This window comes from Malania oleifera, chromosome 6 (genome assembly GCF_029873635.1).
Source record: "Malania oleifera isolate guangnan ecotype guangnan chromosome 6, ASM2987363v1, whole genome shotgun sequence".
NCBI lineage: Eukaryota > Viridiplantae > Streptophyta > Magnoliopsida > Santalales > Ximeniaceae > Malania > Malania oleifera.
In genome coordinates, this window is record NC_080422.1 from 107,684,770 (window position 1) to 107,694,508 (window position 9,739).

The following is a 9,739-nucleotide window of genomic DNA, read 5'->3' on the forward strand; positions in this document are numbered from 1 at the left end:
ACCTGATCATTACCATCTCGTTTGATCTTGTAGACCCATTTATTTCCAATGGCTTTACGTCCATGTGGTAATGGAACAAGCTCCCATGTATTATTTTTGTACAAGGCTTCAATTTCTTCCTGCATTGCTATCATCCACAAAGAAACTTCAGTGCTACTAATAGCCTCATGGAAAGTTGATGACTCTCCATCTTCTGTTAGAAGACAATATGCAGTATTGCTTGCCATGACATAATATGAGTGTCATGATGGTTTCCTTGTTTCATGTATTGAACGTCGAACTTTTGTATCATTGGCCTCATTTGGCTCTTGTTCCTCATGCTCTGGTGCGGCTTCAGAAGAATTTTTATTTTCTTCTATCTGAATAGTAGTCGTTTCCAAAGTGTTGTTGTTTTCTTTATTTTGCATTTCATTTTTTGCAAATATCACATCCCTGCTGACTATGACCTTGTGGGCAATGGGATCCCACAAGCGATACCCCTAGACTCCGTCAGCATAACCCAAGAATATGCATTTCCTGGCCTTTGGGTCCAATTTAGTTCTTCCCTGGGCATTATACATTACATATGCAAGGCATCCAAATATGTGAAGAGAAGAATATTGGGCTGACTTACCAATCCACATCTCCATCGGTGTCTTTAGACCAATTGCTGTTGACGGTGACCAATTTATCACATAACAAGCGGTTTTGACTGCTTCAGCCCAGAATGACTTGACTAGATCTGTAGTCTTCAACATGGCTCTGGTCCTTTCCAATATGGTTTAGTTTATCAGTTCTGCTACCCGATTTTGCTAAGGTGTATGCACAATGGTGAATTGTCTTTGAATAACCTCTTGCTTACAAAATGAAATAAAATTGTCGTCTTTATATTCTCCTCCATTATCTGTCCTTAAGCACTTGATTCTTTTTTCAGATTCAAGTTCCACCTACGCTTTGAGTTCTTTGAACACTAGAAACACATCTGACTTCCTATTGATTGGATACACCCATAATCTCCTGAAGTAGTCATCAATAAATGATATAAAATATTGCGCTCCTCCTAGGGATGAAATTGGTGATTCCCATACATCAGAATGAATCAATTCTAGAATGTGTTTGCTTCTTACAGTAGATCTTTCAAATTTTAATCTATGTTGCTTACTTATAACACAATGCTCACATGAAGGTAGTGCAATGACTCAAAGAACAATGGTATTTAAATAATAAGGAGGAAGAGAAATGGAAACAGAAACAGAAGGAGGCGTTCGTCAACGACATTGCATTTTGGATATAATAACCCAAGGAATTTTCTAATGGCCTCGTTGACGAACACAGGGGATTCGTCGACGAGGGTACAAGAGGGTCTCGTTGGTGATTGCATGTTTCACCGACGAGAAAATATTGAGAGAATGTTTTGGGCGATTCTATATTTCGTCGACGAAGGGGATAGTTTGTCGAGGAATTGCCTATTAGACTCGTCGATGAGATGACGTGGCTCGTCGACGAAGGCTACAGTATAAATAGATTTAACCTTGGTTTAATCGCAAAAAATTTGACGAAATTCTTCCTCTCTCTCTCTCTCTCTCTCTCTCTCTCTCTCTCTCTCTCTCTCTCTCTCTCTCTCTCTCCTACGGTCTCTCCTCCATCTCTCTTCGATTTCGGCCCTGTCAGTCGCCGAATCAATGATATGAGGCCACCACGACACTCCTGGTAAAGTTCTCTCCAAATTTACTAGGGCGGATCGTTGGTGGGATCGAGTTGAATTTCTTCCCAGAATCAAGGTAAGGCCTTTTATTCAGTTTTTGGCCTTCTGGCAGTTGTAGGAAATGATGGAGACCGAAAAATAATGATATTCTGTTCTGGTAAATGTTGTTTTCAGGGTGTTGAGTAGGAAGCCAGGTGTTGGACCAGTATACCATAGGGGCTTTCCAGTAGTCAGGTAAGGGAGATATGCTATGCTAGGAAACCCTTTTACGATTTCAGCACGAACTATATATTTTTATCAAATTATTATTCAGATTATATATATTTACAGTTTCCAGGACTTGATAATATTAATATTTACTAGTGTGGCTTGAGTTGATAACAGAAACAGTACTATATTTATAGAATTTGTGAATACCATGTTTATAGTTATTAACAAAAATACCATGATATTTGCATGTTTATAGAAGGACAAATTTTTCAATGCACTGTATACTTAGACATATGTATTTTCAGTAATTTCAGAATAACATGTTTATCAGTACCATGACGCCCCAATATACAGATATTCAGACAACAATTCAGTTATACAGAAATCAGATTTTCAGTCAGTTTATTTAGAATTTGAGATAAATTCTATGGGGTTATGGTTATTTTAGAAACCACAATAAAAGAAAACAGTATATTACAGATATCAGTTACCTATATAGTATCAGACATTCATGGATCAGACAGTAGAGCACGGTACCGTAGCTACAGACATTCGGTTCAGAGTGCAACCACTTTACTAAGATAGTAAGTGGTATGAGGTCGATCATGCCCACGTCGGGACAGGCTCCCCATCAGATATAGATTGAGGGGAACCGATCAGATTGTTGAAATTCAGTTGACTTACTCTGGTCGGCCAATCGGGATAGGTCTCGCCTTCAGGCCGCACAACCCTGTCATAAAGGGTTAAATCATGACATACAACCATCTAGGGAAATTTTCTCATATATTATAAATATAAGTAGATTTTTCAGAAATAGTAGTAGTATTATGAAAAGTAAATTTATATAGTCTAATATATGTTATTTATACCAGCATTTACAATTTCAATTATCCATGATATTATTTTTAAATCAGATTATTTATATAGAAATATAACTCAGTAGTCACACACTAGTAAGAGCATGTTTCGTCTTACTGAACGTTGGCTCAACCTAGTGTTGAATTATTTTTAGCTGAACTAGCTAGGCGAACGGAGCAGGCTCTCAGGTAAAGGGGCAGTTGCACTGCCCTTTTTGAGAGTGAGTATTTTTGGGTGGCATGTTTTTTGGTAAACCCTTGGTTAGTAGGGAGTAGTTTTTTAGGAGAACAGTGATATATGTATAATTTATGGGATATTTAGACGCTCTGATATTGTAATTTATGTGGTTATGTTTATGATTGTAGCTTTCCGCTGCTTAGGTTAATGTTTGGTATTAAAATAGAAGAAAAGATTTTATTTTTATTAGCAAGTCATTTCAGGTAGACTTACTGATTTGAGTCTGGAAAGAAGATTACGTTTTGAAAGAATCTTCAGACCACGTTCAGACATGTGGCCAAGTTTACGATGCCACATTATCGTTGATTTTTCCTAGGTTGATGCAACTGATGCGTCTCCCTATTGTATAGTATTCCCCAGCAATGTGTATAGATTTTCCACGATCTTTTCTGCTTTCATCATTACAAGCGCGCTTTTTACAACCTTCAAGATCCCATTTTCAATAAGGGTCTTACAGCTGAGGTCATCTAACTGTCCAAAAGACAGTAAATTTTTCATAAAGCCTTTCACATATGGTACCCCTTGAATAGTGTGAATCGTACTGTCGTACATCTTCAGTTTGATATTACCAACACCAGCGATCTCTAAGGCATGATCATTACCCATGAATACAGATCCGCCTGAAACAAGTTCATAAAAGTGGAACCAGTCTCGGTGAGAGGTCATGTGCCAAGTTGCTCTAGAATCCATGATCCATACATCAGTAAGTTTGTTACCACCTTTAGAGATAGTTTTCGCTTCGCTGTACAAGATTTCGCCATCACTGGAAGTACTCGCAGTGCATCCTTGAGAAGTGTTCTCTTCGGGAGCTTTCCCTGCATTCTTTTTCTTATGCCAACAATCCTTTGAGATGTGCCCCTTTTTCCACAATTGTAGCATTTAAAATTCTTCTTACTCCTTGACTTTGATCTACTATGATTGTGACTCCCACTAAAGCCACGTTCTGTTGATCTTCCTCTCGTTTTCGGTAGTGCCTCAACTTGTTGAGAACTAGACAATTTGTCTTCCTTGTTTTTGCACCTGGATTCCTCTTCCAGAATTGCCGCCGCAACATCATCAAAGACTAGATTATCTGACTGAATATTATTTGTAATGTTGATGATGAGTTGATCATACGAATCTAGCATACTTTAGAGTAAAAGCTCCGCTCGTTCGGTTGGCTCAATCTTATGGCCTAATGTTGTTAGTTGGGAGAACAACGTATTAACATTGTTGATGTGGTCCGTAACCGATGTGGACTCACTCATTCGAAGAGTGTAGATTCACCTCTTTAAGAAGATCTTATTGTGAAGTGACTTTACCTCATAGAGCTTTGTCAGCGCATCCCAAATTTATTTTGCTGACTTCTTCTCTGCAATGCTTGATAACATCGAATCTGCTAATGCTAGATGAAGATTAGCCATAGCATTGTCATCCATCTCGTTCCATTTTTCGTTAGTTATCCGTGTTGGTCTGTGTGATGACCCAAAAATATATATATATATATATATATAATTAAAGTACAATAATAATAAAATAATAAAAATGGTCATTAAGTTAATATCAATATAGAAGTGTTTTTCTGTAAGATCCTTGATTCCATGTTTGATGCCTAAGAAAGACCTTGTCTTAGCGAGTTCTTAGAGACCATTGCGGCCCAGTCGCTCCTTGGAGGTTGGTCTGGTCAAAATGGAATTTAATAGGATAAACAGGATAGACACTATTTGTACACGTAAATAAGTATATATACATAAAATAGTGTTTTGACAGACATAATTTGTAGAAATACATAATAAGATGATAATAATATAGGTTTCATATGTGGGGCCCACAAGACTATGTGGGGTCCACATGAATCCCGGAACCACAAGACACTGTTTATATATGTAAATAAGTACATAAAACAATATTTTGATTGATATAATTTGTAGAAATATATGATAAAATAATAATAATATAAGTATCCTATGCGGGGCCCACAAGACTGTGTGGGGCCCACATGAGTCCCGAAGTCATGTAGAGGTTTACACGAGTTTCAAAGTTATGTAGGATGCATAAAATCGTATAAGGGTTATTTGAGTTACGTAGGATCCATTTGAGTCTCTAAGTTGTGTGAGGCTCACAAGACCATGTGGGTCCCACATAAGTTTTTAAAATTCAAATTTAATTCTTATTCAAAAATAAATAAATACTAAAAAAAGTTTAAAAGTAATAACAATAATAATAATGATGATAATAATGATTAAGAAAAATAATAAAATAATTAATTAACTAATAGATTAATTAATTAGGTAAGTAATTAATTAAAATTTATTTAATGGGAATGGTGGCAAACACTCCTAAATGGCCTCCATCCCCATCCCATACTCAACTCATACCTTGCCCATCCCTTGCCCATTATTTAATTTTAAAAAAAATTATAATTTCACCAATCTCCCCACACTTTTATAAATTTCATTTCTTCCCCAAAATTTTCCTATAAATAGGAAGCTCTCAACCTTCATTTTTCACAACAATTTTTCTAAGGAAGAGAAGAATTAGTGAGTGAAAGAAGTGGAGAGAGAATTTTGAGTAAGTTCTCACTCACCCACTTTTTCTGATCTCATTTATTAAAGATAGTTATTGTGTTTGTAGCACACGGTAAAAGAAGAAGGTAAGTAAATTTTGATTATGTTAGTTTTTTTTTTATTTAAAATTCATACCCGAGTTTATTTTATAAGTAAATTTCAATTATGTTAATTAGTTTTACAAAATTTTCATGAGTTTATTTTTACGCATATTTAATTATACCAATTCTATTTTTAATATACTTGCATCTATTTTTGGGTTAAGAAATGTTCTAATCCCCTCAGATAAATTTTCAGCATTTCTTTTTAGTCAAAAATAAAATTATATATATTTTTAACACAAAAATTGTGTGGCATGAGTTTATTTCTACCTTACATTTTTTTTTTATGAAAATATGAGTAAAGATGAGATTTTTACGATATTATTTTAAATTGCATAAATTATAATAAGATGATTTTAAAACCCCTTATGGCAACGAAAGTTCAAAGTTACAGATGCTCGGTACCGCAGCTTAAAGTTTATACGGATCAGAGTGCACCCACACTGTTTACAGAGTGGTTATTTATGTTAGTGGATTTCTCTTGAGTGCACACCTAGTTCCGGACCAGGACTTAATAAGGAAAATCTCACTTAAAGTTTACGTACGTTGATTTAGTTTGGTCGGCCAGCCAGCTAAGTCCAGTCTTCGGACCGCACAACCCAATCATGGGGGTAAACATGACTTACAACAAACAGGCCTAAGGGTGATTTTTATAATATATGTTTATACATATTTAATTACGTGTACAAAGTTACTGATGATTTGAAAGAAAAGTGTAAATTTACGTGAAAAATATCATTTTGGTGCTTAAATGACGATCTAAGGAAAACGTATAAGGAAAAGTATATGTATGTTTATCATTAAATGTTTATACAGTTTTAAAGTTAAAAGTTTAACTTAACAGTGATAGTATATAATTATAAATTTTTACTGTTGTAATTGATGACAAAAGTTTTATGTAGAAATTTTTAAATTTATATTTATTCTAAAAGAAATTTTGAAGTTATAGTATTAAATATTGTTTTACGAAATTTTTTTAAAAAAACTCATTTTGGCTACACACTAATAATAATCTTATTTACTTACTGAGCGTCGTCTCACTTCAATCATATTTTTATTTCAGATAACTCTAAAGAGCATGTTGGAAATTAGGCTTAGCAAGCGTGCGGGTGGGGATAGAAAAATAAAGATTTGTTTAGAAATATTAGTATGATGTCAGATATTTATGCTTGTGTAATTTTTCTTCTTTTAAAATAAATGATTGTAATATGGATACTTAGTGCTCTGGTTTAATAAAAATTGAGTTTATTTGCTTCCGCTGTAAATCAATAGTAAACAGTTAATATCCCAGACCCCTTGGGGTCAAGGTGTTACAGTCTGTCTTCAATTGCCGCTAAGCAATTATCCTTTCTTAGGACCTCCTTCATCTTCAATATCCAAAGGGAGAAATTACCCCTATTTAACTTCTCAATTTCGTATTTTACTGTCATTGTAGTAGATTAGATCTGCTCCTCCACTAAATTGACTCCCACTTTTTCACCATGATCAATACTGTATACGTGAACAATATCGTAAATTAATGGAACTGTATACTTGAACAAATCTCGTATACGTTCACAATACTATAAAAGTATTTGGTGACACATGTGAATAGTAACCATGAATAGTAACCCCAACGCAAAGGCCGTAACCTAAGACTCTGATACCACTGTTAGGAAATTGAATGGGTAGGAACAGTATCACACAGCTAAAATAAAAAATGAGAAAATAGGAATTGACATCAAGATTTACGTGGAAAACCCCCAAACAAATTGAGGGAAAAACTACGGGTAAGAGTAGAATGAATCCATTATGAAAAATAATGATACAACTTCTCTCAAATTAGAAGAAACTAGAAACACAGGTTACAACAGAGACACTCTGCAAGAGAGTACTTGATTTCTCTCTCTAAAGGTGGAGTTGGAGATGCTTGGGATGGATATATTCCTTGAAGTAAGCCTTATTTTCAAAGCCGTCAAATGAATAGTGCAACCATCTTTGTAGACTTGTGCAACCACCAAATGAATAGTGCAGCTACCTTTGTAGACTTGTGCAGCCACCAAATGAATAGTGCAGCCACCATATAAATAGTATAGCCACCATATGAATAGTACAGCCCCTATGTTGGGCTTTGAATGTTAGAAATGACTTTACAATTCAACACCAACTATATGTATTCCTTTGGCCAACAGCTATGAAGTGTGTGGAATGAGAATTTAAAGGTCAAGACTCACCTTACCCATATGTGCATCAAGGTAAAATTGTGACGTCTGTGACAATCGTGTTTAGTAGTTGATGGGTTTGATTCCTCATTTAGTAGTTTGGAGGCTGTGGAGAAGGAGATGTGCAGTTAGAATGGAGGGGAAATTGGAGAGTAGTACAGATGTGTAGTTTTCCATTAAGTATTGGGTGGGAGTTTTGAGTAGGAACATGACAGGAATGACTCAGTTAAAGGATGCTGATTTTCGGATATTGCAGAATCTAGAAGTGCAAATTGTGAATAAAAGAATTAGAACTATGTAATGTGTGAGATAGCTAAAACCGAGGCAAGGGAGGTTGAAATTAAATTTAGACGGAAGCAGCTTGGGGAACTCAGGGCCGGCGGGTGGTGGTGGTATCCTTGGAGACCATACAGGTTCTTTTGTTTTTGGTTTTTCAAAATATTTTGGTTCTTATTCAAATAATGAAGTTGAATTGAGAGTTGTGTTGGAGGGAGCAAACATTTGGGTCATACTAGTATTGATATTGAATGTGATTTGAATATTGTAGTAAATTGGATAAGATTCAGTAGGTGCTCCTTGTGGTATTTGTGGGATTTTTGGGAGCAGCTTATTGGTTTATTGGAGGGAGTAGACTTTTCGATAAAGCATTGGTATAGAGAAGGGAACAAAGTGGCAGATGCCTTGACTCGACAAGGTGCTATGGGGAGGAATAATTTGTTTACAAATAGTAGTCAACTCCTTAGAATTATCAATGGGTTGTATAAACTGAAGAAGATGGGTACGACTTATATGAGGTATGTTTAGCTTATTTCTTGTTGGTTTTGGTTTATGCTTTACGTTGCTTATCTTTTCTTTGTTTTAGTGCATAAAATTTGTTTTGTAGGTCATTGTTTTGTTTTGTTTTATTTGGACTTGTAACCCTATTTTTGGCTAGATGTTGGTGTTGTTTTTTGAGAAGTTTTTAAAATTTTGTATTTTGTTTCTCCCATTGATTGTCTTGTAACCACGATATTCCTTTGCCAAAAGTGAGGGTTTATCAATAAATAAATACAGGTACCGCCTTTCTTTTTCTTTTCTTTTTTTTTAAAAAAAAAGTGAGTCATAAGAGAACTTTCGACATCACTAAAAAAAGCCCTAATGGCGACGCAAATTTTAGAAAGAAACAATAAGGGAATTTTAAAAGGGGATGGACTGCCGTGTTCCATAGTAAAGACCCAATAAACCTACAAACAAAATTTAAATTTAAAAAAAAAAATGTTCTTAAACCAAAAGCATATATAACAGTAGATTAGAAAAGAAGCATAGTCCAACTTTTCCAACCCACTAAAATTGTTTTAATATAACATTTTCATGGGATAATTCAATAGCAAAAATAAAGTTTGGTGACAAAGCAAAGACAGGACACGTACGAGGAAACCCAGTTTCGGGGGAATCAAACATGGCAACATTACACCAACTCCACTTCCAGTGAGAGACTTCTGCCTGATAATAATAATAAATAAACAATAAGAGGTTGTGCAAGAAATACTGACTACTGACAGACAAACACAACTCATCAAGCACTAGCTCGCTACTTTGGAAAATTAATGCCTTCATTAATGACTCCTTGTTCAAGTTTTTAGGGCACCTTTTGTTTTTTTGGACCTCTTCCATCCCCTCTGGGGCCTAACCAAGGGCTAATTGTTTTGGAACTCGGACAGCCCCAAAAAATATACAGGTCAAATCTTATTGGGGTTTACAATTCAAAGAGACCATTCTACAGTAGTATTCCTTTGCTGCCCCTTTTAGCCTATATAGCCTGCATGTCGTTCAACAATCTGGTGTATTATTTATTGTCAGGCAACTAGCTACTACTCCACATCAAGGTGTCATGTTGCCTTGGGTAATACATTTTTCTGCCCA